Source organism: Mauremys reevesii, linkage group 12 (assembly GCF_016161935.1).
Source record: "Mauremys reevesii isolate NIE-2019 linkage group 12, ASM1616193v1, whole genome shotgun sequence".
Taxonomy (NCBI): domain Eukaryota; kingdom Metazoa; phylum Chordata; order Testudines; family Geoemydidae; genus Mauremys; species Mauremys reevesii.
The window spans coordinates 32174445-32195206 of record NC_052634.1 but is presented as its reverse complement, the minus strand read 5'-3'; the positions used below and the strand labels follow the sequence as shown (position 1 = coordinate 32195206).

At 53.3% G+C, this 20762-nt stretch overlaps 5 non-coding genes and 1 pseudogene across 5 annotated transcripts; 2 read left to right on the top strand and 4 right to left on the bottom strand.

Annotated features, from left to right (window-relative positions):
• LOC120375680 overlaps positions 1 to 20762 on the bottom strand; it is a 1085709-nt pseudogene that overhangs the window by 689231 nt on the left and 375716 nt on the right.
• Positions 1926 to 2007, top strand: TRNAS-AGA. Its single transcript has one exon. It is a non-coding gene; the product is annotated as a tRNA-Ser (tRNA).
• On the top strand, positions 4457 to 4620 carry LOC120376210. Its single transcript, XR_005587116.1, has one exon. It is a non-coding gene; the product is annotated as a U1 spliceosomal RNA (small nuclear RNA).
• On the bottom strand, positions 5606 to 5677 carry TRNAD-GUC. The gene has a single exon. It is a non-coding gene; the product is annotated as a tRNA-Asp (tRNA).
• Positions 12785 to 12856, bottom strand: TRNAE-UUC. The gene has a single exon. It is a non-coding gene; the product is annotated as a tRNA-Glu (tRNA).
• TRNAT-UGU lies at positions 14287 to 14360 on the bottom strand. The gene has a single exon. It is a non-coding gene; the product is annotated as a tRNA-Thr (tRNA).

The following is a 20762-nucleotide window of genomic DNA, read 5'->3' as shown; positions in this document are numbered from 1 at the left end:
GGAGTTCATTTCTTCCACACCAGTGTTGCTGACTGTGCATCCCGGAGCTATGGGGTGAGTGGGGAAGGCCCACAACTAGCTTGTCAGTATCAGCAAAGGAGCAGCCGACATCAGGACCAACGAGACGTGTTGGTGGCCCATCAGGAAGAATCCACTCTCCCAGAGACTTCTCGGCAAGGGCACGGTACACAATGGGGGCTACCTACCCCCCACGTCCCAGCAAGGGTCTTTCTAGTCCCACTTCAGTGTTACCCAATTTCTAATCAGTCTTTGGCCCAGATTCCCTCCCTGAGCGGCACCAGCACATGCCTGGGCCCCCTGCTAGTGTTAAATCTGCCTTGAGCTGGGACCCAGCTTGGCAAAGAGCCTGCAGCCCCCTCTGTGCTGGGGAGTGAGAGCAGCCCTGTCCCTGGGCAGGGCAGCCCTGAGGGAATGAACCCAATGTGCCCGTGAGGCCCTGATCCAGAACCTCTGCCAGGCAGCTTGTGCTGCTCGGGCGTCTCTAGTCTCCGGCGAGGATTCAAAGCTTCTCTGCTCCAGGGGAACCCCTGGGGGAGGGAGGCAGGGCTCCTGCAGGATAAATCTTCCTGCTGGCAGAACTCCAGTCCCCTCCTCATGGGCACAGGGCGTTGCACACGGCACCCACCACATGCACACACCCCTTTGTGGGGAGAATCAGCTCTGGGATATTGGGGTCAACCCCCCCACCTCCTCCCTGCAAACCTTCTCCTGGCTTCAGTGAGGGAATGGGGGCGTGAGGGGCTAGTGCGGTAACAGCAGCAGCGTGGCCATGGGGCTCGGCCGGTGGCTGGGGCCAGTCGCCTGAGCATGAACCCAGCCAACCCCAGGAGCTGGACCCGGGTCACCAGCCCAACCCACCACGTGGCTGCTGCTGCTGCCCCGTTAGTGCGCGAGCTCCCACAGACCATGCTGGGGAGAGCCCCCAGCTGCAGGGGAGACGCCCCTGAGTGCCTGGCAGGGCCCAGCTCCTGGCTGACTTGCACTGCTGTGGGTCAGGGGGCTGGGTGACAGGGGGGTGTTGGCTCTGGGGTGGGACTGTCACTTCCCCCCTGCCAAGCCAACAAGATCACAGCAAACAAAACCAGCTTGGCCCACAGGGGAAGAGTTCAGTCCAGGGCCTGGTGCATTCTGGGAGCAGGGGCGGTGCAGAGAAAGGGCAGATAGGGGGCAGCTCTGAACACTCTGCGCAGAACTGCCTGTCCTGTCCCGCAGCCCCTGGTACAGGGGGCTTTTAGCCATAGTTTTAATCAGGCCAATAAATTGAAACAAACCCCTGTTAAATCATTGCTGAGCCTGAGTCCTTCACCCACATTGCTTAGGGCATTGGGTGTTTCATTTCCTGCCTCAATTTCACACAGAGACACAATTTCCTTTGCACAGATCAATGAACAGCAAAACCTCCCTGTGTCTCTGGTCTGAGCCAGGGCATTCGATTCCAGTGAACCCTTCTCTCCTGCAATGCGATGGTCAGACAGAGGGGACGTGGCACCTGCATCCCTGGCAGGGAGATATTGGCTCGGCTCTTTCTTTCTGCTGCTGTTGTTAGTCCATGAAACATCAAGGGTGGAATGCAAGGCTGAGTTCATGCACCAGCCCTCAGTGCCCTAGAGAAATCCTGCCCCCTGCTATTGGAAGGATGTGCTGGAGATTTGACTAGGAAAGGGACTGTCTGAATTATCAGAGTGGGGAATGAACAACAATCTACAGCAATGTCGTTCACACAAACACACTCTGATCATGCTCCAACCAGAAGGGAAATGGGCAGGAATTCTCACTGTTCAGCCAAGGACACTCTTACACTAATGCAGCCATGAGTGTGCTGGGGAAGCTGGTCTGAGCAAACAATTTGAAGCGACAATTCAGTGAGAACAGAATCATCATGTAATAGAACAACTGTAGATTAAGTAGTTGTGGCTGAGTGGTTAAGGCGATGGATTAGAAATCCATTGGGGTCTCCCTGCGCAGGTTCAAATCCTGCCAACTATGCAAGCTCTATGCTGCTGCTGTTACTATAGTCTTAGTATCTGTGCATCCACAGTGCAAACTGGAGCCAGATCTAGTTTCACTCTGTCTACACTTAAAATGCTGCTGTGGCACTGCTATAGCACTATGGAGTAGACAGTGACTGGAGGGGTTTTCCCACCCCTGTAATAGCTACATGGACAAAACCATTCTTCCTTTTCTTTAGCACTATCTAACCAGGGCTTAGGTCACCTTAACTCTATGGGTTGGGGGGGGGGTCACACCCTTAGAGACGTCGCTCTGCCAGTTCAGTGCCCAGCGTACACCAGCCCTTAGATCCCTCTTGGTATTTCAATGCAGGCACTGACCTGTGAGAGGAAAACATCAGCTCACAAACACAGAGACTGAATTTCCCACATTTAATCTCGCTGCACTTTCCAGAAAGTCACAAAATTCAATTCATTCTTGCTAGGACAGAGAAAAAATAAGTGACACTAAGTTTTTGTCTTGGTTAAATAAAATTAAGTGTTTAATTAATATAGTAAAATCTGTACTGATTCCTCTAATTAACACCACAGCGTGAAATAGGAACAGAGACAAATCTTGTCGGTGACGAATAATTTCACAAATGATCTTCCCATTATTAATTTTCACGCTGCCCCCACTGGAGGTCTGGGCATCTCCAATGCCATTGCTCTGCATTCACCTTCCCCTTAGACTTGTTCTCGGACATTCGCCTTCCTCTGCAGCGTGGGGCACAGGTCACTTGCTGGAGGATTCCCTGCACCTTGAGGTCTTTAAGCCACCATTTGAGGACTTCAGTAACTCAGACATAGGTTAGGGGTTTGTAACAGGAGTCGATGGGTGAGATTCTGTGGCCTGCATTGTGCAGGAGGTCAGACTAGATGATCATAATGGTCCCTTCTGACCTTAAGTCTATGAATCTATGAATCTATTCCCAAATTTGGAAAACTGTGCAGTTCAGAATGTGAATAGTGACCTCGTCTCCTTCCTGCACCTGTTCTACATTGCTCCACAGCAGCTTCTCCCCCTGCAGAGTCACCCCAGCACGGCAGTGCAGCCGCCCAGGGTTCAGCAGCGGCCCCTGGCAAGGACAGTGGGTGCAGCTAACAGCCCGGTGTGCCTGGCAGTGAGGCAGCTGTAAAAAAGCAACCCTCCCCCCAAGAAGTACAGAGACTGAATTCCCCAACTTTAACATCATGACCCCCTGTAGAAAGCCACACGTGTCAGTTGTATTTTCACAGGGAGATGCAAAAATCAAATGACACCAATTTTTAAGTTGAGGAGATAGTTATTAACCTCACAAAAATATACTAAAGATCCCTCAACATAACACCTGAAGGTGAAATATGAACAGAGACAAACCTTGTCAGCAAAGGCTCATTTCCCAAACGATCCTCAAAAAGTTACTAATTCCAACCCCTCCTCCACAGGAGCTCTGTGCAGTGTAACTGTTCTGCAGGCAGCTTCCCATTAAATGCTGTTGTGGGACATTCCCAGACCTGGAAATGTACGAATGACAGAATTTGAAGAGCAAACCTGGCTCCCCGCACCAGGCGGGATTTGAGTGTTTTGTCCCTGTCATTTAGTCTTTGTCAATAGTACAGACGCCATGGGCAGGACTCCAGGCTCTGCTTGAGGGATCCTGGCACAGGGGCTGGTGGGGGAGAAAGGATTGTAGATTCTCACCTGAGCTCTGGAGAGGAGGTAATAATTGAAGGGGGCATTTTTGACTCCTCCCCTCCTCAGTGTCCCAGGGCTGGAATTCTGGAATATATATATTCTGTCTGCAAACACACACCCCCTCCCCCGGGGCGGGCTGCAGCGCTCGCTGGGGCTGTCTCCAGTGGCTGAAGTTGCCTCCATCTCTGCTTTACCTGGGGGGTGGGGGGGAGACAAAGAGAGGAGATGGTCCCAGGGTGTGAAAGCAAAATTAGGGGGCTGGGAAAGGACTGTTTGGAAAGGTGGGTTTTTTGCGAGGGGAGGGGAGGTCATTCTTGTATTGGACCAGCTTCCGGTGGGGAGAGAGAGAGAGAGCGCGCGTGAGAGAGAAGCGAAATGCAAGCTGCGCTCTTTCCCCAGCAGCAGGTGGGCCACGTGGTCTCTCTGATGGCCTGGCTTCCCTGGACGGGACCTGGCTACTGCTACAGGCCAGGCAAGAGCGGCGGCCCGGGCGGGCAGGGGGAGGGGCCCGAGCGGAGGGGCGGAGCCGCGTGAGCGGGTATGCAGATCTGTGTGCGAGCAGAGCATTGTGGGAGCGGACGCAGGCTGCCAGGCAGGGCCCGACTTTGGCACCGGGAGCTCGGCGTGGAGAAGGGAGGGGCTCCGGGGGACGTGTCGGGGCGGCTGTCGGCAGTGGGGGCCGGTGTGGGCGAGGCCGGCGGTCGGTCCGCCCCGTGTGTTATAAGTGCGGGGCGAGCGAGGGCGGGCGGCGGCCGGGCAGCAGGAACTCATATTTACCTGGTAGGGGAGATACCATGATCATGAGGGTGGTTTTCCCAGGGTGAGGCTCATCCACTGCACTGTGGGTGTGCTGACCCCTGTGATTTCCCCAAATGCGGGAAACTCAACTGCATAATTTGTGGTAGTGGGGGACTGCATTCGTGCTCTCCCCTGGCAATTGGTTGGAACAACAGAAAACCAAAAGTGGGCTGCTTAGGCTTACTGCACTGCAAAATAGATTCTAAGGAGAGCAGGGTTTTTTTCTGTAATTTTGGGAGTGCTCTTTTTCCACAGGTCCTGTACTTTTGGGCACCTTCATCATTCTTCCTTGTAACTTCCCAGGCACGCAGATCCTTCTGTTCAACGCGCACTGGACGGACGTGTGAAACACAGTCTTTTTCAGGAGAGAATGTGCAGCTTTTGGACCCTGGCGCCCAGCAAGAAGTCCTGAGACTCTTTTTCTGATGGATGGACCCCACTGACTTGCCTTTACCAAGCAGAGACTAAGGACCGGCTGATGGCTCTCTTTGCAAACGGACGCCATCAGACTGAGCCACGAGGCGTGCTGCAGGATAGCCCCTCCCCACCAAAAATTAATGCCATGACCCAGATTCGAACCAAGGTTGCTGCGGCCATGGCGCAGAGTACTAACCACTATACGATCATGGCCAGGTGCTGGGATGGCAGGCAGCAGCCCTGTGGCAAATGCTCAGCTGTGCGCCCTCGGGGCGTCCACCTACCTCGCTGGTGGCCACAGGTATTTCTCAAGTCTCCCCATTACAGTCACAGGTAAAATGCTGAGCAAAGGAAAAAAGACAGGAAGCCAATCCCATGCCTGTCCCTTTTTCTGTCTTCCTCCACCCCTGGACCAAGTCCCTCCCCGTTTGTCTGGGCCATTGTCCTCATGGCCCTGGCCAGCCTATTTCCCTTTGCCGCTCTGAAACGTGCCCCCACGTGCAGGCCCCGAAGCTGGGCCCGGGGGCGGAAGGCCAGGGAGAGGCTTTGGCTAGGGCCAGCGTGTCCTTGCGAGGTAATTGTCTCTCTGGAGGTGAAAGTCATCAGTGCAGGGTGCGAAGGGAAGTGGCCGTCGAAGGAGAATGCAAGGCATGTGGCGGGCAGGCCAGGGATTTCTTTGTCCCCCCCTTCAAAAGGGGTCACCCTCCCCATCGGGGAATCAAACCCCGGTCTCCCGCATGACAGGCGGGGATACTCACCACTATACTAACGAGGAAAGGGGCACAGAGAGGGGCCCCAGCTCCCACAGACCAGCTATGGTCAGCGTACACCTGCACCGTCGCATGGGCCCCAGCAGGCAATAACACCCCTGGCCCTCTTCTGCTTCCCAAAGGCTTTGGCCGCAGCAACAGCCCTGGGAAAAGCCCTGGCCCTCCTCACCTGCCCTTGCCCAGCAGGACGCCTTTCCGGGCCTACACAGCTCCTCACACAACACCCGCCTGGGACCTTGCCCTCCCCTACCAGCTCAGCAGCACCTTTTTTCCTCTCAAAACCTCCTCTTGCCACCCTCCCCCTTCCACACTTCACACTCACCTCATCACAAACTCACCCACGGCCCCTTTGGCTTCTCAAGCGCCTCTGGAGGGACGCAGCTTCCCAGGCACGCAGATCCGGCTGATGGCTCCCAAGTGTGCAAGTCCGTCCCCGCAGAGCAGCCCCATAGGGTGACATTGAAGAAACTGTGGAAAACGGGACGGGGGTGGGGGGTAATAGGCTCCTATATAAGAAAAAGTCCTCGTAGACTGACCTGTCCCTTTAAAAAATGGACATCTGGTCACCCTGGAGCAGCCCCGCACTCCTGCTCCCCGGCTGGTGCGTTTGTGACCCGGGGGCTGAAGCCGACGCGAGAAAGGGAAGGGAGCGAGCTCGGAGCTCTCCGGCGCCACCTGCTGGGAGCAGAGGGCAATGACTGAGCGACGTCCTGGCTAATTTAAATATCACCTGGTTCTCTGCCGGGTGGCTCCACTGGAGAGCTGGGGCGTGGCCTGAGTGTGGCAGCACCTTATTTGCATATTAAAAGCGGCAGTTTGGGTCCATTGGGGTAAAATATGAGTAAGTTTTGGGGTTGGGCCCCACATGTTTAGTGCAGGCTGTGGGGAGCCGGGCTGAGCAGAGCCTGCCCCGACGGGGAGTGCGGTCACCCTGAGCTGGGAGCGTGTGGCGAGACATGGGGAAGGGGCTGCGGGGGAAGAAGGGAGGGAGAAGGTTGGTTGTGGGAAGCAGAAAGTGTCCTTCCTTTTTTGGGTGTCTAAGTGGGGGGTCTAATTACCCAATGGAGGACAGCGGTGTGGGAGGGGAATTGAGATTCTGCTTTGGGGGTTGCTGGGGGGCACGACACGAGCCACCCGGCGCTGGCTGCTGCTGTGGGGCATAGGACAGGTAGGGGCGGGGCTGTCTGGATGCTTGACACGGGGGGCGGTTCCAGGTTGGCTGCCTAGTGTTTTCTGACAGCTAATCTCCCATTGGCCCCAGCGTGGGGCGGGTCTCTGAAAGCTGGTCTCCCATTGGGCCCCCCTATTGACGTTTCTGATAGGCCAGCTCCCATTGGTGACGTTGTCGGACAGCGATGCGGGGCGGAGCCGCCAGGGCCTTGTGCGCTCAGAGCTCAGCGCCGCCCGCGAGAAGCGGCGCGAGGCCGCGCGGGGCGGGTCCCGCTGCCGGGCGGAGGGACCGAGACCGCAGCCGCGGCGCCGCCTCCCGCCTGGCGAGAAGCCGCAGCACCGGGGGGGGGTCACAGGGCGCGAGGCGCTTCCGCGCGCGGCTGTTTCCTGCCGGTCGCGGGGTGACGGGTCCTGCCCGGGGCGGCCGCGGGGTCCCAATGGCAGCGGGGGGCTCTGGCGTCCGCCCGCCCGTGGCGGCTGGGAGCTGCGGGGCCACCTGCACTGGCCGGGGGCTGCGGCTCCTCCTCACCCCGGTGACTGGGAGCTCCGGGCTCCGCCTGCGGTGTCTGAGCGCCGGGGGCTCCTCTCCTGCCCGGGGCGGCCGGGAGCTCCCGGGGCTGCGGCGCTGCAGGGTCTGTGAGCGATGACGTGGGGCTGCGGGGCCCTCCCGCCATCAAGGCCTGTTGGGAAACCCTGGGTCCATCCGCAGCGGCTGGGAGCTCTGGGGTCCGCTCGTAGGAGCTGCAGGGTCCATACGCAGTGGGGTGGGGCTGGGGCTCCCCGGCCACCCATGGCTGCTGGGAGCCCCAGGGTCTGCCTGTGGGAGCTGTGGGAGATGAGGGGTTTGGGGTGCAGGAGGGGCTCCTGGCTGCTGGGTGGGGCCGTGGGATTCGCCGTGCCGGAGGGGGCTGTGGGTTGAGGCAGGGGGGTGGGGGCCAGGACGGGGTGATGGCTCTGGGGGGTGGGCCGGGCTGAGGGGTTCCAGGTGTGGGAGGAAGCTCTGGGCTGGGGCAGGGGGGTGAGGGCTCTGGGGTGCAAGAGGGGGCTCTGGGTTTGGGGGGGTTCAGGGCTGGGGCAGGGGGTTGGGGTGCAGACTTACCTCGGGCGGCTCCTGGTCAGCGGTGCAGCAGGGGGGACCTACTGGCCACTTCCAGGGTGCAGCGCGGTGCCCTAGGACACGTAGGGACCAGCCTGCCTGAGCCCCACAGCACCGCTGACCGGACTTATAACCCAGTCACCCCATTGAGAGCTCCAGGGTCCCCCTGTCCCATGTGGTGGCTGGGAGCTCTTGGATCCACCCACAGCAGCTGGGAGCTGTGGGGTCCATCCGTGGTGGCATGGGCCTGTGGGAGCCCCTTCCGCCACTGGTGGCTGATAGCTGTGAGGCCCCCACTGGCCGACAGCCCCAGTCTTCCTGCCCCAGGGCTGAGGTGGAAAATGTCACTGAGATCTCTGAAAGTCACAGATTCTGTGACCCCCTTTATATAATCTTAGCCTTAATAGTTGTTGACTGTCTCTCTCAATCTAGTGGTCTGTTCTAGGGCAGATGGGACAGGGAAGACAGAAGCTCACCCCCCAGCACAGGTTTGGGCAGCAATGGCTCTTGGGCTATTTGCTGTGCATGCAGAGGACTTGTCCAGGCCGGTGGAGCAGCTCAGCCAGATGAGGAGCTGGAAGAAGGAGACCTGAGCAGCCTGGAGATCCCTCTTTTTCTCCACAGCCACTGCCTGTCAGCAGGGTTCCCCCTCCTCCTCCTCAGTGAGACCAAATCTAAGCACCTAGATAGCTGGTCTGTCCGCTGCACCCCAATCCCCCATGCCTGAGCCTCCCTGCCAAAGCCCAGCACCTGGTTCCAGAGAATTGTCTCACACCTCGCTGGGAACTCGACTTCTTGTGTCCAGAGAGTCTCGGCCCCACTCAGTAGAGGACCTGAGAAACACAGTGTCTGCCTTTTACAAAGAAGTGCTTGAAAAGGTTTTATTCCTGTGACCACATGGCCTAATGGGTAAGTTGTCTGATTTCGGATCAGGAGATTGAGGGTTCGAGTCCCTTCGTGGTTGTGCAGTTTTACCTTTGGGCTGAAAGTCCTGCTCCCTTCAGGGCTGGAACCTCTTCTTGGCCGCTCAGGCCAATGCTCTGGCTTCAGCTAGAGCCCAGGAAGGAGTTGGGGGTTGGGTGTCACAAAGGCTGGTGCATGAGCCCCAGGTGCTTCCAGTCTCGCCTTTGCCATTCCTGACTTGCCAAAGACAATGGGTGGCTGCCCGGGCTAGCGTCTGGAGCAGTTTCCCTCTTCCAAGTGTGCGCCTGTCCCTGTGCTGGAGGGTACTTGCTACATAGCGCCTTGGGAGCCTGGGTTTCTCTGCTTCTCGCTAGCTGGGGAAAAGCCTCTTGGGGTAAAATCTCCTGCCCCACTGCCAAAGTGAGCACCTGGAGTGGGAATGGTAAGAGGCCCCCCAGGGGGGCTGGCCCTGCTTTCCTACCATCTTCTGATGTTGGCCACAGAGCATCAGCAGCTGGCTGTGGGTGGCTTTCAGTGGGGGTTCGGCATGCCAGGGAGCAGCCTGTCTGGGTGTCTCTGTGGCTGTCTGCTGGCCACGCATAGGCATGGTTCTCCCTTCCTCTTGCCCTGCCCTCGGTTGCTCTGTGGCTTTTAAGCCTTCCCTTGGAGCCGTCAGCACCAGCCACCTCTGCTCTAGGTGCCCAGAGGAGGAGAGGTGCTGGGCTCCAGCCTGGGACTCTGCCTCCCTCCTGCCTTTCCCTGACTATGAAACCTGGCCCTGACACTCCTTTCTTCAAGCGCCATGTGGGCAAGAGGAAAAGTGTGGTAGAAAGCACAAGGGCCAAACTTGTGGGCATCAGAAATCGCAAACACCCAGTCAAACCATAGTCACTTCTAGACCCCATTCCAACCAAAGACCTGGCTCCAGGGGGTATGAGTCACTCAGCACAAAGTAAACAACTCATTCTTAGACAGCTGGAGATAGGAAAGCACTTAAGGTCCCACTGAGATTTGAACTCAGATTTCAGCCTGCCAACCCTTACACCATGGGCACAGCTTGTGCTAGTTTCTCTGAACATTGGTGACCCTATCATAGAATACCAGGGTTGGAAGGGACCTCAGGAGGTATCTAGTCCAGCCCCCTGCTCAAAGCAGGGCCAATCCACAGACAGATTTTTATCCCAGATCCCTAAATGGCCCATCTCAAGGACTGAGCTCACAAACCTGGGTTTAGCCGGCCAATACTCAAACTACTGAGCTCTCCCTCCCTCACAGGCCCAGTTTGTGTAAGGGGACTGTTGGCCCTTTACTAAAACTGAGTGGGGTTTTTTTGGTTGGCTAGTTCCCAGTCCCAATAGAAGGGGGAAGGTTCAATGGGAAATCAGGACCCTGAGACTGACAGGCCCCTGGGGCAATGGTCACCAACTGGTAGGGAACAAGTGAGAATTTGTTAATGAGTAAAATTCCTGGTGAAAATTGGCAAAGCTGTGGAGAGTTTGAAAAGTTCCAGTGAATTTACACATGAAGATACAAACAGAGAGACAAATAGAGAGAAAGAGAACATCACAGACTGCACCGGCCCACACAGGCATAAACAAAAACCAAACCCACACAGCACACAGAGCCATAGACACATAAGGGAAAGCCACACAAAACATAGAACAAATCCACACCAAAATAATACAGCAAAAGCCCACAACAAAAAAGCACAAAAACCACATACCAAAAGAATACTTAGCGAAAAACAATCTGCATGCAAAAGTCATACACACACACACACACAAAACTATGCAAGGCATCCACAAAAATCACACAGGACCCACATGCACATCAACACGACAGACAACAAAAAACCCCAACATACAGAAAGCCAGTCCGAGTTTGAGTCTCACAGCCAAGAGGGTGAGCACAGCTTCTGGGAATCCGCATGTGGCTGGTGGACAGCACCAGGAATCATTTGGCTCCTGGCACACAAGGCAACTTAAAAGCTGAGCACCCAGACAGGGGCTTGAACCCTGAACCCTCAGATTAAGAGCCTGGTGCTCTAACAACCGAGCTACCTGGGCTTGTTGAGAGCATCTTCACTGTTCACCACAAGAGCGAGCAGGCCGGCAAATGAGAGGCAAAAAAAGTCCCCAGAACCCCTCCTCTTTTTCTGCACAGCCAGCAGGATTCCTCCTCCTCCTCCCTCCTGTGCCTCTGCGACTAAATCTCCGCACCTAGACAGCCGGTCCGTCCGCTGCACCCCAATCCCCCATGCCTGAGCCTCCCTGCCAAAACCCTGCACCTGGCTCCAGAGAATTAAGTCTCACGTGTCGCTGGGAACTCGACTTCTTGTGCCCAGAGAGTCTTGGCCCCCCTCAGCAGATGACCTGAGAAACACAATGTCCATCTTTTCCAAAGAAGGGCTTGGAGGGGTTTTTCTCATGTTACCATGTGGCCTAATGGATAAGGTGTCTGAGTGTAGATCAGAAAATTGAGGGTTCAAGTCCCTTGGTGGTTGTGTTTCTGCAGTTTCACTGTTGTGCTGAATGTCCTGCTCCCTTCAGTGTCTGGCTTTTCCAAAGAAGTGGAAGGCCATCGTGTTTGGTCTCAGCAGCACTTGTGGAGCAGAGGGAAATACCTGGCTGAGGAAATTCCCCACAGATGGGTCTTGAGCATCACAACCTTGTAGGTAATGACAAGGTCCACTTACGCCACCGGCTGAGCCACTCCTCACAGGCCAGCAACCATTTCTCCCAGTTCGCATTCCCAACTGAATGCTAGAAGGCCCAGCCATCAACCTGCCCACTCTTGCAGCCCTCCTCTTCCGCCCTGACTGATAGGGGGGAGTATTGAGCCTCCCTCCCTTAGGCCCTTCAGCATCCCTGGGGAAGACCAGCACTGCCCAAGTGACTTTGGGCCAGTAGGTCAACCAATAGGGCTGCCTCCCAGGCCAGGCTGCAGCCCAGCTTCAGGACTCAGAGGAAATGGAGCTCGCATCCCTACCTACAGGACTCCAGGCACGGCCAGGCTTCTGGATCAAACGTCCCCTCTTGTGCTCAAGTCACAACAGCTAGCGGGCAAAAGACAGGCTTTCATGGCATTGGAGAAAGCAAGATAGAGCCTTGGAAGAGCCCTTCTATCTGCAGCAGGATTAGCCTGTGTCAGTGATTAATGAGGTGGATCTAGTTGTAGATTGTTATTCATTCCGCACCTTGACAATTCACACAGTCCCTTTCCTACTCAAATCCCCAGCACCTCAGTGATCCTGGTAGCAGGGGTTGGGGCCTGAGATTTTCAGGGTCCTTTTTCCCCTCCACCTGAAGTGAACTCAGCTTTTTCCCCATCCCAGACTATCCATGAAATAACAACAGGAGCATAAAGAAAGAGGGGAGGGAACATCTCACGGCCAGGGCTGGATGTGCCCAGGGCCCCCTGCTTGTCCATTGTTTCCATGGAATTTGGCCCCCTGCTTTGCACAAGGGACAGAGAAAGATCTTGCTGTTCCTGTGTCTGTGCAAAGAAAATTGTGCTTCTGTATGAAAGAGAGGAGGGAAATGGCCCCATGGTGGGACAATATCCTCAGGATTAAGACCTAAGAACTCAGGCTGAGACCTGATTTAACTCCACTCATCTGGGATTTAACAAATTGTCTTCCATGGAGCAGGGCCAGTTCCAGTGTTTTTGCCACCCCAAGTGGAAAAAAAAATAAAAAAGCTGCAATCAATGGCAGCTCTACCTCTGCTGCTTTTGGCCACAAGTCCTTCCCTCTGAGAGGGACGAATTGCTGCTGAAGCCTCCCCTTTCCATTGGCCGCCCCAGGCACCTGCTTGCTGGGCTGGTGCCTGGAGCCAGCCCTGCCATGGAGACACTGGGAAGATGGGGGAATCAGGAAAACACCACAGATTCGTTTATGTTGTAAGTGAAGAATAACAAAAACAGTTCTGGTTTAAAGTCACTTTTCCCTGACTGGGAATTGAACGCAGACCTTGGCAGTGAAAGTGCCAAATCCTAACCACTAGACCACCAGGGAGGGGCAGATGCTGTTTTTCTTCTCACTTATGTTACACTTTCTTAGGCTACTTTCTATCCAATTTCTGAAGTTGCTCCATTGTCCATTCCCTGAGGGACTAAGAGCAGAGAGTGCAGGAATCCCTGTACTCAGGGTCACAACCTGAGCCCAACTCAAGCTACTGAAACAAGCACAAATGATGCTTCCTCCATCAGGATCACAGAGCCACACAAAGAAAACCCATGAGGAACAATCCTCCTCTGCCTTCATTTACCCCATCACAACCCTCTCAGCAGCCGACTCTTGTGGGAAGGACGCTGAGCTGATAGGAGCTCTGGCATAGAGACCAAGGCAGGGATGTTGCACCCCTTCAGTGAGAGCTGGTCACATTCTGACTCTAGAGGAGGAGAGAAAGGCCATGGCCACATGATGGGGCCAGTATGTACCACAACATGGTTCTTTTTTGTGGGATGACTCTGAACATTGACTGATCTCCACTCCCTTGGATTTGAAGAGATGTTTAGTTGGGCACTTAGGAACCTGTAAGGCTGAAGCAATTTTATGGATGGTGACACTATGATTGAAGGGTTATTTAATGTTGTAGAAATTGTTAAAAACACTGAGCTTAAACTGGAACTGCCTGTTATTAAAGGCTGGTTTCCCCACCTCAGTTCCATAAGCTCTGCTACAAACACCCTGGGTTCTCTCCTGCCTCGGTGGGAACTGGAGGGAATCGTCCCCTGCTGCCCTTGGCTCCAGGCTGGTTTTTCTGGGGAGGGGACGTGGAATTGATTTGTTTGCTGTTGAGAAGGGAGCCAGGCCAGTTCTCAGGAAATGAGAACTCCCAGCATCTTCCCACCCCAGCCCAGGCTGCTGCCCTGTCCCAGCCTCTGTTCCCCTGGGGGCCCTGCATGTTTGACTCTAGAGCAGGCCAGGAGCAGCAGCTGAGGCAGAGGACAGCCTGGGCTGGGCAGATAAGAAGGAGTTTAGCAAGCAAAAAAGTAAAATGGCAGGGGAGTATTACCTTGGACTCAACAGCATTTCTCCATTGGTCTGTCTGCTTTGGGGCAGGGACAATAACACGTCCTGCTGCATTCGATATTTCAAAGGGCGGTTTAGGATTTTCATTCTCACACACGGTGCACAAAGCAGGACTCAACCTTTGCTGTAAACTAAACAAGCTGCCCACAGATTCTGGCAGCCACAATGAGCATTTGGGTGAGAGCTCAGACCTGCCCCTGTCCCAGAGGGAAGGGGTCATCTGTGTGGGGACTGGACCACTGACCTACCTGCTCCTAATTCCCAAACTTTCAGTAACTCTATTATCAGTGTCTGTGAGTGTAATTTAAACCATAAGAAAAACCACCCTGGGCCAGACCAAAGGCCCATCTAGCTCTGAAACTTCTCTTCTGACAGTAGCCAATAACAGGTGCCCCAACAACCAGTCAACAAGGCACCACTGGGAGTTGAACCCAGAATCTCCTGTTTACAAAACAGGCGCGTTAACCAGCTAAGCCATGGTGCCTATGTGTGGCTAAAGTACTCTGTCTGCCCACACCTGACTCCCTGCCATTGCCACCAGGGCCTGACAAGCTTTGCTTGTGTCTGGATTCTGCAAAGCAGAGGAGCAGGTGATGTTTTCCTTGCAAGCTGTGTGTGAGTGAATCTTTGGACAGGTCTGCACTACAAAGTTGTTTCAGCAGAATGATATTGCTCTGGTGTGTGAAAAACACACAACGCTCCCTCGGTCGGCAGCTTGTGGCTGGTGCACACACTGCAATGCCACGTCTGGCGACAAAACTGCCCTGTTTTTCTGACAAAATAAAACGACTTCGATGAGAGGTCTAGAGCTTTTTGCAGCAAACTTAAAGTGACAGAGTGTCAGTGTAGATGCTGCTGTTCATTATATCACCATAACTGGCCTCTGCCAGTATCCCACAATGCCCACCGTGAACTCGCCTGCCCTGCATTCCTGCTACAGAGGCTGGGCCCCTCCCCTTTCATAGCTCTGGGAAGTTCTGACAGCTGAGCCTGCTGCTCTGCTCCGGCAGCCAGGAGCAAATCACTGCCATGGATGCTGCTCTCTCCCGCACTGCGAACACAGAGCAGGTGGTGGGAGTTTCCTTACAGTGTAGGGGGGCCACTGGAATCCGAACTGTGACACACCCAGGACATCCCTTCCCTTAAGGAGGCTCTTACTTTCTAAACAGGGACATCTGTTTTCTAGTAAAATCATGAAAAGGGAAGGAGAAAACTCGAAAGAGGTTCCCCCTGGCGCTCACGTATGTGAACCCGAATACTCTCTCTGTCCTCAAAGAGAGACCTAGAGAAGGAGACTTGCTGAAGCAAAGCCACAGGGGTCTGTGAGGTTTCCCTGGCCCCTCGCCTCTGTCCTGCCTGCCTGATGTCAGCATCTTTCTGTGAGGTCACCACCTCCACACCACCTTTGACCAATAGTCTGAGGTCCTGCAAAAGGCCTTTGTGATGTCACTGCCACATCCCTCCCTTGCTGTGCTAATGTCCTGCCCCTGCCCAGGCACTTTCGAGGTTTAAGCTACTCCCTGTGGATCACCCCACTGAAGGAGCGTTCGTTCTATGAAGCAAGCTGGCTAGACAGGAAAACATCAGACGCTGTTTGGATGGACAGGGTGGGTCTCAGGGGAGGGGCAGAGAGGGTGCGGGGGGTGGGGGGGGGAACTGAATGCAATGCTCCAGATGTGGCCTCACCAGTGCTGAATAGAGGGGAATAATCACTTCCCTCTATCTGCTTGCAATGCTCCTACTAATCCAGCCCAATATGACCAGTTACCCATATTGAATGCAGACACAGCAATATCTGATACATTGGTTCCTGTCCAGTCAGGAGGTTATTTCCCACCTATTCATAAATAATGAAGATGCTTTAAGCGGAGGGAAGAGAACTGTCCCATCCGTGCAGTTAACCCATCTCCCCGAGAGGTGGTAGCTATGTCAGTGGGGGAAGCTATGTTGGTGGGTGTGCAAGCTGTGGTATCTACATGTGTATATAAAGTTTACTCAAACCCCATTTTTAAAACCCCTGTGGCCTGGGAATAGAAAAGGAGCTCTCTGAGGCAGAGCCCGTCCTTCAAAATCCTTAAGATCACTGACTTGCCAATGCAAATGTCATGGGGGTATAGCTCAGTGGTATAGTGTTTGACTACAAATCAAGTGGTCTTTAGTTCAAATCCAAGTGTCCCAATTTCTTAAATAAAAATAATTCTGTTTCCAGTATGCTCAAGAGCTCCCCTAAATAGGGATCCCTGAAACGAATGGACACACTCAATGTTTGCCTGTGCAAATGCACAAAAACCTAGCAAACATGTCCCCAGCTGAAATCAGTTCCAATCCTCTAAGTGTCTAGGTTTGTTTTCATCAACTAAACAAAGGCCCATGAAGACACATTTGCAGGTCCTTGGCCTCCATGGGCTACAATGTGCAGAAGAACAAGAACCACATCCACATGGGAGGCATGGACTAGTCTGTATTACATTTGGTAAGTAAGTTGCCATTGGGACTGAAAACTCTACTGGAGGTGGACAGGAGCCTGTTACAAAACTAAAATAACCAAGATTTACAAACTCCCTGTTACACATTCAATCCTCTCTTTGTGCACACGGCATCAACTGGGGCTCTAATAAATGGCAGCCTTCCTTTAACACAGATCTTTGTTCCTTGTGACTTTCAGATACATTCGAATGGCAGCTGTTTAGAGGTCATGTGCTGCTAGTTCATGAGCAGCAGCAGAGTCTCTGTACGTTTACCAACCATAGAGCTGGGTGTGTCTGCATCCAAGTAACTGCAGAGTCAGTGTAGTCCCAGACAGTTAATTGCACAGTCTCACTTTCTGGTCTCATTGATCATTTGGGTAGAAACAGCAACGGTTTGGTGGGGTTTTTTTTCCTCCTTCATTTTCTCCCAAGGAATGTGTGATCTTGAGCATGTTAGTTTAAGTTCCCTGTGGGTCAGGAAAATTCCATCTCCTTGAAATAGCTGGGAAGTGACCTGTTTGTATAACCTAGAATAAAGGAGCTTTTGTAAAGCAGTTTCATCTTTAAATATGCTGGGATAAAAATAGTAAATAGTAAATTCCACAGCCAGACACCAGGCCAGGATCAATTGATGGGGCCAGGATCAATTAATTACAGAAGAAACAAACTCTTGGGAAATAGCTGTAATTTGTCCCCAAACCTTTCCTTGTTCTCATATGCTATCAGGGATTCTCTTCTAGAGGGCAGAGTTAAGGTTATCTGGGCATGTACCCTCACTCTGTATTCCCTGTTTCTCCAGAGTTTGAGTTTTACTGAACTCCATGTTCTGGAAGGTAAGAGATAGTCACAGTCAAAGTTAACTCTCTGTTAACAAAGGTTTTGTTAGTGGCAAATAATGAGACTAATCCCTCATTGCGGTAATTCCACTGACTTCAATGTGCTCTTTCCCCATTTCTAGTTCCAAAAAAATAAGCAAATTAAAACAACCTTGAGAACTAAAATGCTGTGAGAAAGTGGAAATTTTAGTAGCTCAAATAATTCAGTTTCTGCTGTGTCTTGTGCATGTGTAAATGGCACAACACGTTAATTTATAAGCACATCTTTCTTAATATCTTTAAATATTCTGTAGTACATTGACTAGATCAAGTGGGTTGTTCAATGCAGTGAGGTTTTCATGCATTGCCTAATACATATTTTTCGTATTATGTAAATTAACACAACTCATTGAACACAAAATTGTGTATTTCATGCTGTGAACTGTGTCGGTAGCTCAAATTAATAGGTTTATTTTCTCTCTCTCTTTCTCTCTCTGTGAGGCACAATGAAATAATTTAGTGATGCTGGAAACGTTCCCTTCTCCTCCAGAACTGCCTTGGAATCACCTTCCCTTTGTAGATTAATCTGCCCCTGTGTCGCTACAAGGAAAATATAGTTTCTATGAAAAAAACACATTTTTTTTAATTAAAGGGACTGAAAGAGAATAGGTTACTCAGACATAGGTTAGGGGTTTGTTATAGAAGTGGGTGGGTGAGATTTCTGTGGCCTGCGTTGTGCAGGAGGTCAGACTAGATGATCATAATGGTCCCTTCTGCCCTTAAAGTCTCTGAGAATAGCCACATGAGGGTGACACATCAGGAATGCAAAGCAACAAATTCCTGGTTTGCACATTGATGGTGACAAGGGATTGAACTCGACTCCCCTCTTTTCACAGACACATTTGTTTTATTCTCTGAGGTCAAACATCAGTTTAAATGTTGTACTTAGTCCTCTGCCTTGTAGCTTCAACAGCCGCAGATGCAAGATGAGTTACTGCAGCCTAGACCTTGTGTCCATGTTTAGGTGGTTTTCACCTAAACGTTCAAGCAGCTCCCAGTAATGTCCCGAGCTCCCAAGTCCCACTGACAGCTGAGCTCTTCCTGCCCACTGAGCCCAGCCCAGACCGTGGGTGGGGGGTGAGTTTGTACCCAAATAACTGACAGAGCAAAGCAAGGAGCAAAGAAATGTTTGCTTCGGTCACTAGGTCTCTGTTTCTATTGCTCGTTTGCTCTCTCCCCTTCCCTGATAAGGAGCAACAGTAAGAGAAGAAGAGGTTAAAACATGAGCTAGGTGGTGGCTGGGTTTGGATGACAAATTTAAAACCATCTCAGCGCCCTCTAGTGTGACACTGACACCATCAGATTCTCACCTTTCACTCACACTTCATTAATAACAGTTTCCCTGAACTACTTTGCTATGATGATTTCAATGGCTCCTACACCGATACCTGCTGCCCCGTCTGGCTGGTTAATTGCACTATTTGGAACCTGCTCCTAAAATTACACCCTTCCTGGGAGCAAGATTCAGAACTGCCCAAGGAAACCCCATTGGGTTTCAAGGGCAGCCCAGGCAGGGTGGCAAGGGGACAGCACAGGGGTCTCAGAGCTTCTTCTTCCTCACAGAGAGAAGGTTAAGGGGGGCCACTAGTTATGACTCCTGGGTTTTAGTCCTGGCTGTGGCAGGAAAGGGGTGTTTAGTGGATTAGAGTTGGGGGCTTAGGAGTAAAAGAGGAAACATCTCCCTTTTCAGCTTCAATGCACATTGAACAAGAACATGGCTTCTCATCTCTTCGGTTTCAGAGGAGCAGCTGTGTTAGTCTGTATCCTCAAAAAGAACAGGAGTACGTGTGGCACCTTAGAGACTAACACGTTTCTTAGGTTCTGTTGCCACCATGTGGCCATTTCATTTCACTTCTTATTGTTAAAAAGGTCTGGGTACTTCAATGAGGCTAATCATCTAGTGGAACAAGCTCCGCAAGGGACGTGGTTAATTCCCCATCACTGCTGTGTGTAAATGAAGACCGCAGCTCTTGCTGCAAGACACCTGGTGTGTGGGTGTCTCTGTTCCCCCTTGAGAACCTCTGGTACATGGTGCTTCCATGCTCCCAGTTCAAGATCCCCATCATGTGGGTGCTCCCATCCAGGATCTCTGGTGGGTGTCTCTGTCCCCCACCCCATGAACTAGCTCCCGTGTGTGGTTTCCCCTGCCTGCCCCCATCCGGGAGCTGTGGCTGTCTCTGTTCCCTTTTTCAAGATCCATGTTGCAGGGGGGCGTCCCTCCCCCCAGGTCAGAATCCCCAGCGTGTGGGTGCTCCCATCCCCCCCTCCAGGCTCTGCAGGGGGTGACTGTATAAAAAGAGACCGTGTCTCACTGTCTTGCCCAGGCTACGCCGCAGGGGCTATTCACAGGCACGATCCCACTACTGATCAGCACGGGAGTTTTGACCTGCTCTGTTTCCAACCTGGGCCGGTTCACCCCTCCTTAGGCAACCTGGGGACCCCAAGCTTCCCCGGGATCACCATATTGATGCTGAACTTAGTGCGGACACCCGATCGGCACAGCCCCCTGCAGCCCAGAACTCCTGAGCTCAAGCGATCCGCCGGCCTCAGCCTCCCCAGGCGCTGGGATCACAGGCACCAGCCACGGGGCCCAGCTGGTTACAGGGTCTCCCGCTTCCAACTTCAGGCTCAGCCTGGGAGCTCTGCGCTCTGAGCGGGTGGAAGTGGAGCCTGGCACTGAGCTGATGCGCTGAGGGTTATTTGCACTGTGCAGTTCACATGGAGGTGAAAACACGGGGCACAGATCTTTGAGCACAACCCTTGTCCTGAGGAATGGGGCGGGGGCTGCATAAAGAGAGACCGGCTCTCCCTGGCGGGGCTGCAGCGGCTCTTCACAGGCGCAGTCCCACTGCCAATTGGTACCAGAGTTTTCAAAGCCTCCTTTCCTGGGCTGGCTCCCCTCTCTCTAGGGGGACTGGCGACCCCAAACTTCCCAGAAACCATCATAGCGAGGCCAACCTGAGCACAGACACCTGCTCAGCACCCCGGGGTGCAGCCCTGAACTCCAGCTATCAGCTACGCTCAGCTGCTCACCCAACAAGCGTTACACGCAGGAGCCTTCGTGCCCCACGTGTTCAGCTCCCTCCCAGCGCCAGCTTTAAACTCCGCTGCTCAGTTCTAAGCTTTGGCCACACGGGGGCAGCCCGGAGCTCAGCCAACGCCTCCCGTTGCTGGTTGCGTTTCCCACTCCTCGTGGCAGGTTCACACCCCGCAGGCAGATCTCTGAATCGGAGCCGAACCGTTCCCCAAATCCAGCGCTTTAGCAGCAGCTTTGCTAGGAAAGCGCTGACGTCCCCAAGTAACGTAAGAGCCAGAGCGCTGTGTCCAGGATCTTCTATTGGGCCCCTCACCGTGGTGTCTGTCAGACGCAAGGAGAAACCAGGGAAATGTTTTCATGGTGTTTAAGGGCAGAAGGGGCCATTAGCTCAGCTAGTCTGACCCCCGAATAACACAGAATTACACCATGACACGTATTGAACCCACAAACCTTTGATAGATCAAAGCGTTTCAGCTCTCAGGAAGGAGGCTAAACTGTGTACCAGA